Source organism: Helianthus annuus, chromosome 7 (genome assembly GCF_002127325.2).
Source record: "Helianthus annuus cultivar XRQ/B chromosome 7, HanXRQr2.0-SUNRISE, whole genome shotgun sequence".
Lineage (NCBI taxonomy): Eukaryota > Viridiplantae > Streptophyta > Magnoliopsida > Asterales > Asteraceae > Helianthus > Helianthus annuus.
Genome location: NC_035439.2, coordinates 124,524,189 through 124,540,302, shown reverse-complemented (window position 1 = coordinate 124,540,302; position 16,114 = coordinate 124,524,189). Strand labels below are relative to the sequence as shown.

Genomic DNA, 16,114 nt, shown 5'->3' with positions numbered 1-16,114 from the left:
GCTTCAGAGCTCTTTCTTTTCTTGCCACCTCTTCCCTTTGAAGTGGTAGCCTTGGTGATTACGACGGAGGGGCTAGCAGCAGACTTTTTCTTTGAGGATCTGACATTGTCAAGATCAGTGACACTGAACTTGGAGGCAGACTTTGAGGATTTACCAGCACCTGCACATTCAAAACAAATATCCTATTTCTATTTATTTATTTACTTAAATCTTTAACTATACAAAAAACAGGATGCTTACTTGACATAGTGACAGAACCTGAGGATACTTCTTGTGAGTCCTGGGTGTTTGTTTTGAATGACCTTGTTTCAGGATCAAGTCTTTTGAAAGCAGCAACCCTTTCCTTGGTGGCAGGTGATGGTATAAGGTGCGAAACAGAGACAGTTGTACAACAGAAACAAAAGGGTGTTAATGATCCTTATACAACAACAAGGTTATCTGGTGATCCTTCTCAGGATCCTCTATCCTACCATGGGTGGTCCACTTCCTTGGCAGATCCTTTCCATCTGGGATAGAATCCCTTCTGACAAAGAAGAATCGCCGTTTCCAGTTTGTATCATTCTTAGTAGCTTTGAAGATGGGATGTTCTTCACCGGGTTTACGCTTGAATAGATATCGGTGGGATCCAAATGTTGTGAGGTCATACATTTCTGCCAATTCCGACATTCCTAGATCGATTCCTTCTTGCTCAATGATCCTTTCAAGGGTATATAAGACCCTACAGATCATTGGCATAGCTTGAATATAGGAGATGCCGGTGAGGGAGAAGAAAGACTGGGTGAATTCAGGGAAAGGATACGAGTATCCTATTAAGAAAGGAGTGACCGGGAAAGCTACCCAAGTTTCAGAAATGTAATCACTCAGGACGGTGGGGTCAAACGGTTTGAAATAGGTGTTTGCTGGAAAGCAACGCCGGATTCTGTCTATTTGTGGATCAGTGAAGCAGCATCTTTCGTTCACCAAATCTTTGATGATCCCCTGGCTTTTAAGAGGATTGTCCTTCTTATGATCCTTAGCAGGAGAGGATCTTAACATCATCTTGATTACGAGGAAGGTGAAGAAAGAAGGAGCAGAGAAAGAAAACGTAAAGGAAGAAGAGGAAGAGAAGTACCTGATTGATCTTCGGATATGAATTTAAAGGGAGTTTCTCTTGAATTTAAATGCGGATTGATCCCTATCTCTAACTCCTATTTATAATGATGATTTTGCAGGATAGTCACTTCAGTGACGTCAGGTTTGTAACGGCTAGTCCGTCTTCAACGGCTAGTTATCCGTTAGCTTGTTGCGGATAAGAACAAAATACAACTCGTTTATTTACATAATTACTCCTTATATTTTGGGGGCAATTGTTAGGGGAGGATTTCTCAATGACCTGTGATCCTTAATTACTGTTGGGTTTGGTGATCCTCACTTCTGTTTCAGTTAGTGATCCTCAGAAGTGCTTCAGGATCAGGATCATGGATCATCTTAAGGATCCTTATACTAACGATTGTCTACTTTGAATATGGTATTATTTTGCAGGAGTACCAGCTTGGACCTGGTCTTGGCGACATTCTTGGAGCATCTTCCATGTTTATTCCGCACGTGCTTAGCTAAAAGTGGACGTTATGGAGTCGTGGGGGACTCGCACCATTTGCGAAATGTTAGTTAGTGTAGATATTTTCCATTTTTAAAGGGGTAGCGAGCTAATTAGAAAACACTTGGCTATTTTTTGGCTACACACACACTCGTACAACTGCTCTCACCAGCTCTCTGCAATTCACTTGGCGATCACACACATTTTTACACAATACACTATAGTGATCCTTGTACTTAGCTCGCTATCATCCAAAGTTGTAATACATTCATTGTTTAATTTGAGTTGGTGATCGGTAGTTTCCATCACCCGAGGTTTTTTATGCCGGAGATCATTTAGTGATCAAGGGCTTTTTCCTCGTATAAATCTTTGTGTCAATTGTTCATTTCATTTCTGAGTGATCCTTATTGTTGTTCATCAATTCAAGCATCATACCTCACAACAGAAAGTTTGGTTACATTGTCTTAGCTTGATTTTTTACCAAAACACCGCTGGCCACGAGATGTTAACCTTCATGGATGCCTCTTCAGGATTTCAGCAAATCCAAATGGAACCCTCTGATCAGGAGGATACTGCTTTCATGTCACTGATGTGCGTGAAGTGTGTTATATTTTAGATGTATATTTAAGTCCTTTTTACACTTTTAGCCAAGTTTTAAATTTATAAAACACGATATTTACTAACACTAAACACACATATGGGCAAGTGCACCCATCGTGGACGTAGTATAGTGTTGGTAAGATACCAAGGACACAAGAGCTTTTAGTACCAGTTTATCCTTAACGTCTAACCAAATCAAAATGTTAGAAAAGATTTTTAAACTAAGAAAATAAAACTAACTAAATGCTGAAAAATAAAAATAAAAATAAAAACAGATAGACAAGATGAATCACTTGGATCCGACTCGTGTATTAGTATAACATTTGATTATTTTCGCACTTTTGCACTTGTTTAAGAGATTATCTTAGTTATTGTAGTAGGCCCCTCTTTTGAAGGCGGCGTTACCCTCAACCCAGTAGTTTGAGTCAGCAAGGATACAATCCTACAGGGTCGGATTATTGAAAGATAATGAATTAAGTTATTAATGCAAATTATGGTAGGCCCCTCTTTTGGAGGTGACGTTACCCTCAACTAAGTAGTCTGAGTCAGCAGGGATACAGTCCTAAATAGCCGGGTTATAGTATTAATAGTAGTTAACTTATGAGGGGGATCAAAAAGTTTGGATCCCCGCCATCCAATACATATGGGTATTGAAGGAGATCCTACTAAATTTGACCCAGGTCCCTTGCAGGACCTCTAAACGCTGAACAAGGGCAAGACCCTTACCAAACCGTTCCCTTAACCCCCGACCAGGTAGCCAACATACCTCCATATAGACAGTGGAGATATGAATGGTGAAAATCTTTTATTTTATATAGACAGTAAAATAATGCCAAGACACCACGGACAAACGATAAGGAAGAATCACCTTCAACATAAGCAACTAGTTATTAAAGTCATTAATACAAAAACAAATAAAAAGTGCAAAAGATTAAAAATAAAAGTATTATACTAAACACTTGTCTTCACCAAGTGATGTAAGAGACTTAGGAAAACATGGCCTTGATTGTCAAGAACTCTTACGATTAATCTTGGATCCCGAGACGACTCACACGCTATGATGGACAATGGATGATGGTGGTGGATGATGGTGTTGTGATGGTGGTGGGTGGTGGATGAAGTGTGAGAGAGGTGGTGTGCCAAGGGATGAGTTGCAATGAAGCCAAGCACTCCTATTTATAGGCTGAACAGAAGCCTGGGCACGGCCCCGTGTCCGCTGCACACGGCCCCGTGCCCGTCTGACAATCTCTCTCCTCATTAATTGTAATTCGCAATTACAATTAATGCGCCTGCAGTACTTTCGCCATGCCCCCGTGTTCACTGGGCACGGCCCCGTGGTGGGCAATAGAAGCTTCTATAGGTTTGTCTTTTCTGCTGCTTCTTGGGCACGGCCCCGTGCTGGCTGAGCACGGGGCGTGTTCAGTCTTCTGCCTTCTCTGTTTTGCTTGGGAGGATGCTGTCGAGGGGTCGGGCAATCCACTTATGTTCCTTTTCTTGTATTTATGTTAGATTTAGCTGCCTTTTTACTTCTTTTGTCAATTTGAGCTTATTTAATCCTGAAAATACAAAAGGAAGACAAAAACACACTTTTCCAACATTCGTACTTAAAAAATGTTAGTTTTATGCCTCATTTGATGTAATTTATATGGTGCATTTTACATACATCAAATACCCCCACACTTGAATTTTTGCTTGCCCTCAAGCAAAACTCTTTAATATGTGGCTTACACTCCCAAATGGAATGGGTAGAAGAGAAGGTTTTGGCTTGTCATAGAGTGTCGGGAATCCAAGATCCTTATTGGGTTTTGTTTTTATTTATTTACAATCCTATTCGTTATGATTTATTTAGAACGTTTCATAAGAAAATTACTTATTTGGGCATTGCATGACTTTTTTAAAATTCCATTTATATACAAGTTCACATACCTCACGGGAGAAATCACTCACACTCGGCCGAAGGTGTATTTTTAGTGAATCCCTCGAGAGCGGCATCGAACTTATTCCTACCATAGGCTTGCCAAGCAATCAATCCTCCTCCTTTTTAAATTTTTACCTTTGTAAATATCAAGAGGACTTTTTGGGTAAAGGCTTGGGCTAAAGGTGGGTAGTTGGGTTAGTGGTTAGTAGAAAAGGGCGAAAAGCGTCGGTTTTTGTAAAACATTTTGTTTTAGTGACTTTTTTATTCTTAATGAAGTATTTCTTCAAACAAGCTTTTTAAGAGCTTTGTTTGTTTATTTCTAACTTCATTGTAAAATTCTCTCTTTTTTTTCAGTCACACGAAAACCGAGCTTGTTACTAAAATAAAGGGTAAAAATAAAAAGGGTTTTTTTGATGGGTAAAAAGGGTTTTGGGTTAGGAAATGAAAAAGGTTTAGGCTCAAAGGGGTTAACTAGGGGGAGTTTTTGGGTAGGTGAAAAGAAAAATAAAAATAATGGTTTTGAAAGAAAAAGGGTTAGTCCTAATGCCTCCATCGTTTACTTACTTGGGTTTAAGTTGGTAAGGACCGGGAATGAATTGTCGTGGCAAGTTCTAGAGTCGTAAGAACCAAGCGGCTATTCACACAAGAAACGAAAAAATGAGCATTTAGCATAAAGATGTATATTTGTATGCTCAATAAAGGCTCAAAACTCACTTTTGTGGGAATGGGTTTTTCTATGTGATCAAGTATATATAATCGAATTTTAACTAAGCTTGTCATGCCGTTTCATAATTTTCTTATGTTGGTTCTTTTTATCACGACGCTATCGGTTGTAAATTTGTAAAAATATAACCTTGTTAGTCTTAAAATTCCCAACTTAAACTTTAGACAAGTAAAAAAATGAAAATTTTTGAAAAAAATTTGGGGTGATTAGCGGTTCCAATAGAGTTTTGTGTAAGGCTTGTTATTAGGACTTGCAAAATTCAAGCTTTTAGCATCCCCCCACACTTAAATTACACATTGTCCTCAATGTGTCCCAAAAATAAATTATTAGGTTGATTGAATGTGTAACATGGTGTTAAAAGCAAAAATTTATGTTACTGGCAGTCTAGACACGGCCCCGTGTTCAGGTGCCAGTAACGATAATTAAAGAAAAGAAACAGAAGCCTGGACACGGGGGCGTGTCTGGTGAACACGGCCCGTGTCCAGTTACCTGAACTGGGCATTTTCCTCCAGGGTGTTCAGCACGGGGCCGTGTGGGCTGGGCACAGCCCGTGCTGAACCTACTGTAATGGAGAAATTGATATCGGATGGCCTTGTTCTTGTGCATGGGTCCATGTTTCTCGTTTCCCTTATCATCCTTTACCACCATGAGTGTGTTTTATTCCTGCAAATTAAAACTAAAAGACTAAACTAAGGATAGTTCCGCGGAATGCCTCCGTGGTGCGCCACGTTTATAAGGGTCCTTGGCTAGACCCAAGGTGAGGTTATATATTTTCTGAGTGGGATGTTTTGCATCCCATGTTGCACCGTCGGAGAGCAACATCCAAATTCGAATCAATAACCTTCATATAGTTGACCGGGTCATCGTCCTCTATTCTCTTCCCAACCCCGAACTTTACTTCCTCATCCCCGTACCTTAAGGTGAGCGTTCCGTCATTCATGTCTACCACTGCCTGTGCGGTGGCGAGAAATGGTCTCCCTACTATGAGGGGGACTTCGGTGTCTTCTTCCATATCAAGTATGACAAAGTCGGCCGGGTAGACAAATTTGTTTACCTTGACTAGGAGATTTTCGATGACACCTTGCGGGAATTTGACGGATCGATCAGCAAGTTGTATGCTCATTTTTGTAGGACTTGTTGTTCCTAGGCCGAGTCTTTTGAACATTGATGAGGGCATGAGGTTAATGCTAGCCCCAAGGTCGGCTAGTGCATTACGAACGGGGGAGTCCCCGATCGAGCAAGGAATCGTGAAGCTTCCGGGATCGATTTTCTTTTGGGGGAGTTTGTTGAGTACGAGGGCAGAGCATTCTTCGCCTAAGTTAACTAATTGCAAAGTTTCAATTTTCCTTTTATGAGTGAGGAAGTCCCTCATGAACTTAGAATATTTGGGCATTTGGGTTAGGACATCAATAAAACGAATGTTGACATGCAATTGTTTTAGTAGACTTTCGAATTTTGCGAATTGCTCATTGGTCTTTTGACGAATTAACCTACCAGGGTACGGAACCCGAGGAGCCTTGGTAGGCTCTGGTGATGGAGGGGAACCCTTCTCTTGTAGAGGCGGCGGTATAGTCTCCTCGGTAGGCGGTGGCACCTCCGTAGGACCCACAGTGCGGTTTCGTAATATGATGAGATGAACTTGCGCTTTTGGGTTTGTTTCGGTATTGCTTGGTAAGGGGGAGATTGACTACGAGAGAGAGAGAAAGACAAGTCGTTACGATTTTCACTACGAGATTGACTACGGCAATATCCAAGGGGGAGATTGTTGATGCATATTTTGTCTATTGCCTTCGTCAATCCGGTTAATCCGAGTCATAGTGAAAAGCCGAGAAGAAATTATGTTGGTGCAGTTGTCTGTCGACTACATCTTCGTTCGAGTCTTAGAATCAATAGAATTGATTGTATATATGAGAAATAGTGATTGTATAGGTTTTAGGTTGTTTGGATCGCTCATAGGGTCATAGAGTTCTTGGACCGCTTTTATGGACATGTCTGGAACCGCTTTTATGGACATGTCTGGAACCGCTTTTGTGGACATGTCTGGAACCACTTTTATGGACATGTGTCACATGAGCGGATCAGAACGCCTATATATAGCCCGATGAGCGATTCCATTTGTAACAGTTGTAACAGTTAGAGAAAACGTGCCGAAGCTTTGCCGGTGCGAGATTTGAAGTGTAATCAGCGTCAAATCAATAAAACAAGTAGTTAAAGTGATCTGCGTGCTGTTTCTACCTTAGTTTCTTGTAATTCCGCACCTGAAACCAAGGAGAAAGCCTCTGAACGACTCGTTCGGGTCAGAATACGATCCTACAAGTGGTATCAGAGCTCAGGAGGAGGTTCTCTGCAGAAATTAGCCGGATTTCGTCACTTTTTCTTACTTCTACACCTTCTTTTTCTGATTCGAGTAGATTTCACGGTCGGAATTTGCTCAATTTTTCACAGATTGTGCGAAATAGTATCGAGATAAACCCTAGAAAGTTTCAGACCTTAATTCAGTTTAAATTTGGTTAAAATTGAATTTTTACTTCAAAAGCGGTTCGTGTTTGCTGACGTCATTTCTGGAACCGCTCGAAAATATAGTCAGGAACCGCTTATCCGGACGAATCAGGAACCGCTCATTCGGTCGGATTACCCTGGAACCGCTCATTCGAACGATCAGGAACCGTTTATCCGGACGAATCAGGAACCGCTCATTCGGTCGGATTACCCTGGAACCGCTCATTCGAACGATCAGGAACTGCTTATCCGAACGATCAGGAACCGCTTATCCGAACGATCAGGAACCGCTTATCCAGACCATTGTGAATCGCTCATCCGGTCGAATTGTTCCTGGATCGCTTATTCGAATTGATTTGAATCGCTTATTGGATCATTTCTGGATCGCTTTTTCAGACAATTTCTGGACCGCTTATTTGTCATCCAGTTTGTGTATCTGGACCGCTTATTTGGATCAACTGCTGTTTGGTTCGCTTTTCTGTCACATTTAGATCGCGTATTCGTCAACAAACACGTGCCGTTCTGTTTTGCGAAACATGGCAATGATGTTCGATGAACAGGAGAATTATTATTTCGAAAGATTTAATAACTGGAATAACGGATTTCTAAATGAGGGGTATAGAAAAGTGAGCAAAGATGGTTGGGCAAAAAGGTTCAAATATTTCGTGTGTCTGAAAGATGAAACGTTGGATGATCTTAAAGACCGATATGATGTTTTATTGAATTATCTGAAAGATCATGAGATATATCCGTCAACTGCTGAAAAATTGGAGAAATTTGCAGATGCATTACCAATTGAATGGAGTGAATGTTTGAAAAATTTAAGAGAGGACTCAAATTTTTCAAAACTACCTCTAAATCAATTCATCAGCAAACTTAAAGCTCATGAACTTGAAGTCAGTAAGAAAAAGAAAGAGATGGTTAAGGTTTTGGAGTATAACATGCTAGATTTGGATACAGGTGTGATTGAGGAAATGTACAAAAGAGTTGCTAAATGTGTCAGAGCAAAAAACGTGCTAAAATACGATTTCAAACGAGGTTGTTATATTGATAATGTTGGTAATCCTCTTGATTTCGTTAAACTCTTTTGTGCAGGTAAATTTATGGAAAGTGGAGAAAAAGCTCCAAAAGCTGAAGAATCGATGAAGAATGAAACAATGTGCTCAACATGCGATAACTTTAAGACTGATAATGACAAACTCGTGAGAGACATAGAAAGTTTGGCATCTGAAGTCAAAAAGTTGAAAGACGAGAAGCACGTTGCTGAAAAACAGATTATTTCTTTGGAAAAAGATTGTGAGAAGTTGAAAGCCGAAAACAACAAACTGTTGAGTGATTTTAACAGTTTGACTTTGAAATATCAAGAATTTGAGGGGCAAGTGAAAATTCTTGAAGATGGGAAAAATGTGTTTAGTAAAAACAACATTGAAAAACAAAAGATGATAAATTCCCATCTTCAGAAGATTGTCGAACTTGAAAAAGAAGGTGAAAGCGCTCAAAAGAGAATCAAAGAGTTAGTGAAAGAGCTTGAAAGCAAAAAGAAATCGTCAGAAGATGAGGATTTCTGGATAAAGCTTGAAAACAAGAATCTAAAAGCCAATGAATCAAAATTTCAGGAACAGATCAAAATTTTGATAAATGAAAAGTCTGTTCTTGAAAGTTTGAAGGTTGAGAATGACAATTCCATCAAGTCTCATCTTGAGAGAATATCTCAGCTTGAGGAAGAAGCTAAGAATTCCAGGACCAAGATAGATAAACTTGAGAAGAAATTGATCAGTTTTGCGACTAAATCTGACAAGTTGAATATTCCTTGTCCAAAACCGATCAATTCAGTTCCGATGAGTGAAAAGGCTACAAACGTTGACAAAGTCAAAGTCAAAGATTGTGATGATAAAACTGATGAGGAAAATGAGAAATTTTATTCAGCAGATGAGTCTGTGACAGAGTCTGATGATGAAAATGTTAAGAAAGAAAAACAAAAATTGTTTTTAAAGTTGAAAGAAAAATTTCAGAAAACTGTTCTGCAATCAACTGAAAAAGGTGAATGCTCTAAGCAAAAACCTGTGAAGAAGATTGTAAAACAGAATCAAAACTTTAAAAATGAAAGAAAAAACTCATCAGTACGATCATCCAATCAAAAGAAAAAATTACAAAAAATAGAAAATGAAAATTCAAAATTTGTTGTGTGCAGGACGAACTACAGTGCTAAAGCGTCAAAACCAGCACATTTGAGGAAGGAATATCACCAAGCCAGACAATGCTATGATCTGAGCATTTGGTGTGAAAAAGGTGGTAACTGGTATGATAACAGGGTGTGCTACAGCTGCGGATATCAGGGGCATATTGCTGTTAACTGCCAATACTGGAGTTATGAGACCAGGAGGTGCTACAATTGCAATATCAAAGGTCACATTGCCAGAGATTGCCCAAAGAGATCGAATGACAGATTGAGGGCAAATTTTCAGAAAATGGCAAAAAAGAAACTAGTCACTGTCAAGCCAAAGGAACTGAGAGTTTCAGACCAGAAAGTCAAAGAACAGAAGGTCCAAGAACCTAAAGTTCAAGAAAAGAAAGTGAAGCTTTCTCAGGGGCAAAAAGACAAACTGCGAAAGAAGAGGAAGAAGGCTAGAGAATATCTGGAGAAGATTTTGTCCTCGGGTTCACCGGACAGATCGAATAAGAGTTCTGATGAATCAACTTCCTCGGCTGCAAAGTCAAGCAAGATGAATTCTTCAGATACAAATCTGAGGACTAAAGAGGATAAGAAGAAGAAGAAAGTGAAGTTTTCACTTCCTGGCGATGAATTTGTTTCTTCAAAAACAAAGGAGCCACATGTCGGCGATGAATCTGACAGATCAAAGTCAGACAAGCCACATTCAGGCAATGATTCTGGTATGGTAAAACCAGAAGAGCCATGTGTTGAGGTAAAGGTCGAGAATTCTAGTTTAACAATGGATGAGAAAAATTTTCCACCATTGTTGAATAAGAATTCAAAATCACCCAAGGCTGGTCAGGCTTGGGTGAAACTATTCAAATAGAAAAAACCTGACTTGCCGGAGCTCCCAGGTTGGTAAGCGTGGAGCATGAATTGGCATCTTTTTAAATCTGTGTTTGAAGATTTTGCAGGAATTGCCGGAGATCCCAAGATGGTATCGTGGATCATGAAGCGGCATCTTTCTTGAATTTTATTCGGTAACGTCAATCATGCAAACGGTAAAGAGGTTTGGTTGTGTTTGTGAATGTTTTACAAGTGGTACAGAGGATTCTGGACTGCATATGGCAAATCAAGGACATTAACTTGTACTTGGATTTTCCTACTTTTGTGTAGAAAACAAGATGATGAAGTAACCCCGTACCTAAATTGTTTGGTAAACAAACTTATATTTTCCGGAAAAGCCATTTTGATTAAAACAAACTTAAGTGTTTTGAAATCACAATGGGAAAATAGTTTGTTGTGAGGGGGAGTTCTGATTGTTTATGCCAGGTGGATAGAGAATTGAAGTGATTCTCATCAAGTTGTCAAGTTTGTATAGTTTGTTTCAAATTTTCTCAGAAAATCAAAATTGAAACATATTTTGATTTTAGGGGGAGAAAAATTTTAAAAAAATTAGAAAATTTGAAAATGTCAAAAACATTAAAAAATTTAAAAATGAGTTTTGTTGTGAAAAAGAGGAAATGATAGTAAATCAGTGGACTATCACAGCATGCTAAAGAAATGTAATGTAAATGTGATAAACGGTCTCACTGATGATGTGACGATAGGTTTTTGTACATTTAGTAGATTTATTCGGGATATAAACCTAAAATTTCAAACTTGTGAAATTCGTGGGGAACACTACTTGGATATATAGGTAACCCCTGAAATCTCGTTTGAAAGGTCTCGTATTCTGATATACTAGGTGTTTATACTCTATGATGTCTGGGGTATTATTCCGGGACTTCTGCTGAACGGTAGTTCTGACCTAGTCCTTGGCTAATACTTTCCGCAAAATGCTTGAAATATAGCATAAAGCCCTCAGTTGATTAGACAATAAAATTGATAATCATCTGTTGTAGCTGAAAAGATCCTCTAAAGGGGACACACTGCTAAGTCGAAGCTGATATCTCTCTGCTGAACGGAAGTTCTGACCTGAGATCCCTCAGTTCTCGCATTTTTCCCCTAATTTATATACAGACATCGTTGTAGTGTTCATACCTGTAAGACTGAATATTGGGATTCTAGATACGGGAGTATATTCAAGAGGTGGGACACATGAATTGAACTAAGTTCATAAAATACCTAAATAGTATCCTGAATAGATTGAAAATTGTATGAAAATTTAAGAGGACAATTATATCGTCAATCTACGTGAATCGTTTAGAACTTAAAACGATTAGAAGCTTAACGGTGCTTGTGTTATGTCTCAAAAACTGATATGATCCTCTTGCACAAACTCACAAAAATATATTTGTTTTGCATTTTAAATTTCTGTCTTTGCATTTATGTTTCATATTTTCAAAAATCTAAAAAGATTTTCGACAACTGATGGTGAAGAGCTGATTTTCGAAATCTCAAAGGCTAAACTTGATGAACATACAGGTTGGTTAAGTCGTTTGAAATGTTTAAAATGATTCAGTAGGTTGAATCAGTAATTGAAATGTTTCAAATTTGTGAAGCAGTGGTTTATTGAAAACAGTATCACATAATTAAGTTGATTCATTAAGTTGAATCACAATTATTCTGTTTTGTGATAGAGTGGTTGAGTTTTGCAGGTTTCTGATCCTGTTGCTACAGAGAGCCAGGAGATATATCAGAACCAGAGTTGATGAGCTGAACAGAGAAAGCCAGGAGATAATTTCGATGGTGGTAACAAAATCCCAGACGACTATCCTAGCAGAGTGATAGGGGGAGTCTGATGAAGGTTATAGCCAAAGAAAGTTAGATCCAGGCAGAATTCTTGAAGAAGACCGAACTATATCCGAGAATGTCTTGTTGAAGACTCTCACTGAAGATTCCGTCAACATTCAAGGGGGAGTCTGTTGGTGCAGTTGTCTGTCGACTACATCTTCGTTCGAGTCTTAGAATCAATAGAATTGATTGTATATATGAGAAATAGTGATTGTATAGGTTTTAGGTTGTTTGGATCGCTCATAGGGTCATAGAGTTCTTGGACCGCTTTTATGGACATGTCTGGAACCGCTTTTATGGACATGTCTGGAACCGCTTTTGTGGACATGTCTGGAACCACTTTTATGGACATGTGTCACATGAGCGGATCAGAACGCCTATATATAGCCCGATGAGCGATTCCATTTGTAACAGTTGTAACAGTTAGAGAAAACGTGCCGAAGCTTTGCCGGTGCGAGATTTGAAGTGTAATCAGCGTCAAATCAATAAAACAAGTAGTTAAAGTGATCTGCGTGCTGTTTCTACCTTAGTTTCTTGTAATTCCGCACCTGAAACCAAGGAGAAAGCCTCTGAACGACTCGTTCGGGTCAGAATACGATCCTACAGTAATGCGCCTTGTGGTCTCTCGGAAAAATTTTGGGCTAGTTGTTAGGCCCTAAAGTGTGAGACTGACGCATCAAATTAATACAACGGGCAGAGAGACATATATAGAGTTTAGGGGGAGAAAATGAGAAAAATACAAAAACATTATAAAAATGAAAAAGTCAAAAAGAAAAATTGCATGATATGGGAAGTGAAATAAATGTTTGTGTTAAAGGGTTTGACTAACACATGTAAGGTCCATAGCTGAAAGGACTAGGATCTACTGCGATATGTCGATAGGCTTGACGCTCAACATGATAAAAGATACTAAGTGATATAAACATAACGAACTATGTACCATGTGGGTAACATATCAACGGCGTATGACTTTATGGTCTTAAATCTTGCGTTGATTGATAGCCAACATCTAAGGTTTCGGGTCTTTATATTGTTGAATTAGCCGGGGATATCTTGGTTGTCTTTCTGCTCAGAACTAAAATTGTACATGACCCCAGGAAAGAAACTCACTTGGAATTAGCTCATATCTATTTGAATGTCTGTATGTTGTCCCGATACACACAATTTCGATCTGATTCTGAAATCTTCTCTGAAAAAAGTCGTGTACCTCCTCTGCTACATCCAGATACATGCTGACCTGGAGGTGCTATGCAACGACAGCTTCTGCTGCATCCAGATACATGCTGACCTAACTGTACGTTGTCGCGCTATAGATCTAATACACCCGAAAGAGGCCCTCTAGTGCCCAAAAGAAACCCAAATAAACCTATATCAAATTGAGAAAAACTCATTTGATCTGTATATTATATCATCTCTGCAAAAGATCTATTCTGTTCTTTTCTCAACCTACTCCCAGTTAAGCTTTCAGAAATCTGGATTGGACTTGTGAAATATGTGGTAGGGAAGATACTTGCATGATAGAGTGTGCTGTTTATATTTCCGGGATTTGATTAGTATTTCTTTGGGTGTTCATTGTTAAGAAATCAAAACATGATAAAACATATTATATGCAGACCTAGACACAGTCAGGATATCTTAAAGGATGACATCAGTATACTCACCTGCTACGATGAATCGTTGTGCTTACCTTGATCGCGGGGGTATGCTTTGGAATGGGACACACGGGTATAATAGTATAATATTACCTTAAACATATCACGAAGTTGAAAAATTGAAAGTTGAGCGTTAAAGTTTAAGTGGACAAACATATTGGCAATCGCATAGACCAGTCTGATTAGGCTCGTACTGAAAAGTGTTCCTTAGTCTGCCTGAGAACGAGTTTTGATCCCATTGCAATTGTAATTCTATAAAATCAAAAAATCCAAAAATAGAGTGCTTATTTGATTTTCTTAAAATTAAAAATTATAACCGTTCTTGAAGATTTGACTAATCTTCAAAAGTTAAAAGAATTTAAATCGTGAAATTTTATGTACCTAGTGTTCATGTGGTACTCTCCCTGTTGCATAAGAAATGTTTGCTTATGAGTTTGTGAGCATGTGCAGAATTTGATTTCAATCAAGAACAGGGGTTGATGAAGACTGAGATGCTGTTAGTTGCTGAAGAAGCCCAAAGCATCACAACAACAAGATGTACCTGAGTCAGAAGAACCGGATACGAGACGCCGTCTGACAGTGAAAGTACATTTGAAGAAGTACCGTGAAGCTAACCACAAGAGCTGAAGAAAGAGACCCAGTGCTGAGAGTTCAGAAGTCAAGAACTTCCACAACATCTGCAGCATAGTGATGACCATAGACGACGTTGAAGACGTTCCAGAATTCATGTTGTGAAGACAATTTGATGGCATCAGTCTAGGGGGAGATTGTTAGGCCCTAAAGTGTGAGACTGACGCATCAAATTAATACAACGGGCTATGGTTACAAACTGGCCTTTACCGGGTTAGTTTATATTAGATTTTGGACCTTTATAGGTCACTTGGGCCAAGCTTTAGGCCATGTGGGCCAAGCAGGCCCAAGGGGAGCCCATGTAGGGACTTGGGCTTAAGTTAGTATATAAACAAGTTTACAACTTGTTTTAGGGTTTGAACCTTTGTGAACCTCCTAGTTACAGAATTTCTAGAGAAACAGAGAGTGGGAGGCGATTGGTAGTGGTGTAGGAACTTGTACCAGACGGTTTTGCTAGTTGATAGTAATAGAATCGTGTGCAAGTTTGAAAGTGATTCGGTATTGTTCTTCGTTTCCATATTTTCAGTTTTTCGTATTTATTCTTGAATCACATTAAGTTTGGATTCCGCACAAACTTGGTGTTGTTTGATATCATTGAAAGATCCGGTTAATCGGGACTTACACTAGTTGACTTATTTGTTTTTCTATGTTTTGAATACTAGCTTGTTGATTTCTAAAATTTGATTCTAATTGTAGAAACCTTTCTGAGTTTTTCTTTTCAGTGTCGGAGATGAGGCGAGATATAGTATCTTCAAGCCTTTCTCGTCCACCTTGTTGTTGAGGGAAATTTTGTGACTCATTTCTTGGTTGTTGAAAGTTTGTTCGTTGGTTTTGTTGGTTACTGCTATTGCCGGGTTCTCTCCAACCAAGGTTAGGGTGATTTCGCCATCCTTGGTTGTAGGTGCCCGTTGGAGGACCCGATGGCCTAGGTCTATTATCAATGTAGCTTACCGACTCTTGTTGATCGTCTGTTTCTTTCATACAACTCCAATTTTCATGTGGCCCACCACACCCTTCACAAGCCATAACCGAGACTGTTTTTGTCATTTCTAATTTTTTTTATTTTCGAAGAAAGGGCCTCGATTTGGGCTTGTAAAGAAGTGCTTTCATCAACCTTATGGGCGCCCGGGGCAATAGATTTATTGCCTCGGGGAGTGTGCCACTGAAAATTGGTTTGAGCAATTTCGTCAATTTGATTATATATTTCATGCGGGCGGCGATTACCTAAAAGTCCCCCGGAGCTAGAGTCATGTGTCTGCCTTGTGTGTGGCAACAACCCATTATAGAAAGTGGATACTTGTTGCCATATCGCAAGGCCGTGATGTGGACACTTTCGCAATAGCTCCTTGAACCTTTCCCAAGTTTCATATAAGGATTCCCCGTCCTCTTGTGAATATGTATTAATTTCAGTCATTAATTTAGCCGTTTTAGCGGGAGGGAAATACTTATATAAAAATTTTTGGGCTAGTTCATCCCAGGTGTTTACCGATCCAGCTGGGAGGGCGTTAAGCCAAGCTTTTGCTCGGTCTTTTAGTGAAAAAGGAAACATTCGGAGGCAGATGGCGTCATTTGATGCTCCATTGATCCGAAAAGTATCACATATTTCTAAGAAATTAGTAATATGTAG

General features: G+C 39.2%; 1 non-coding gene across 1 annotated transcript; it reads left to right on the top strand.

Annotated features, from left to right (window-relative positions):
- The first annotated feature begins 15,800 nt into the window (after positions 1-15,800).
- Positions 15,801-15,907, top strand: LOC118480720. Its single transcript, XR_004863698.1, has one exon. It is a non-coding gene; the product is annotated as a small nucleolar RNA R71 (small nucleolar RNA).
- The last annotated feature ends 207 nt before the right edge of the window (positions 15,908-16,114 follow it).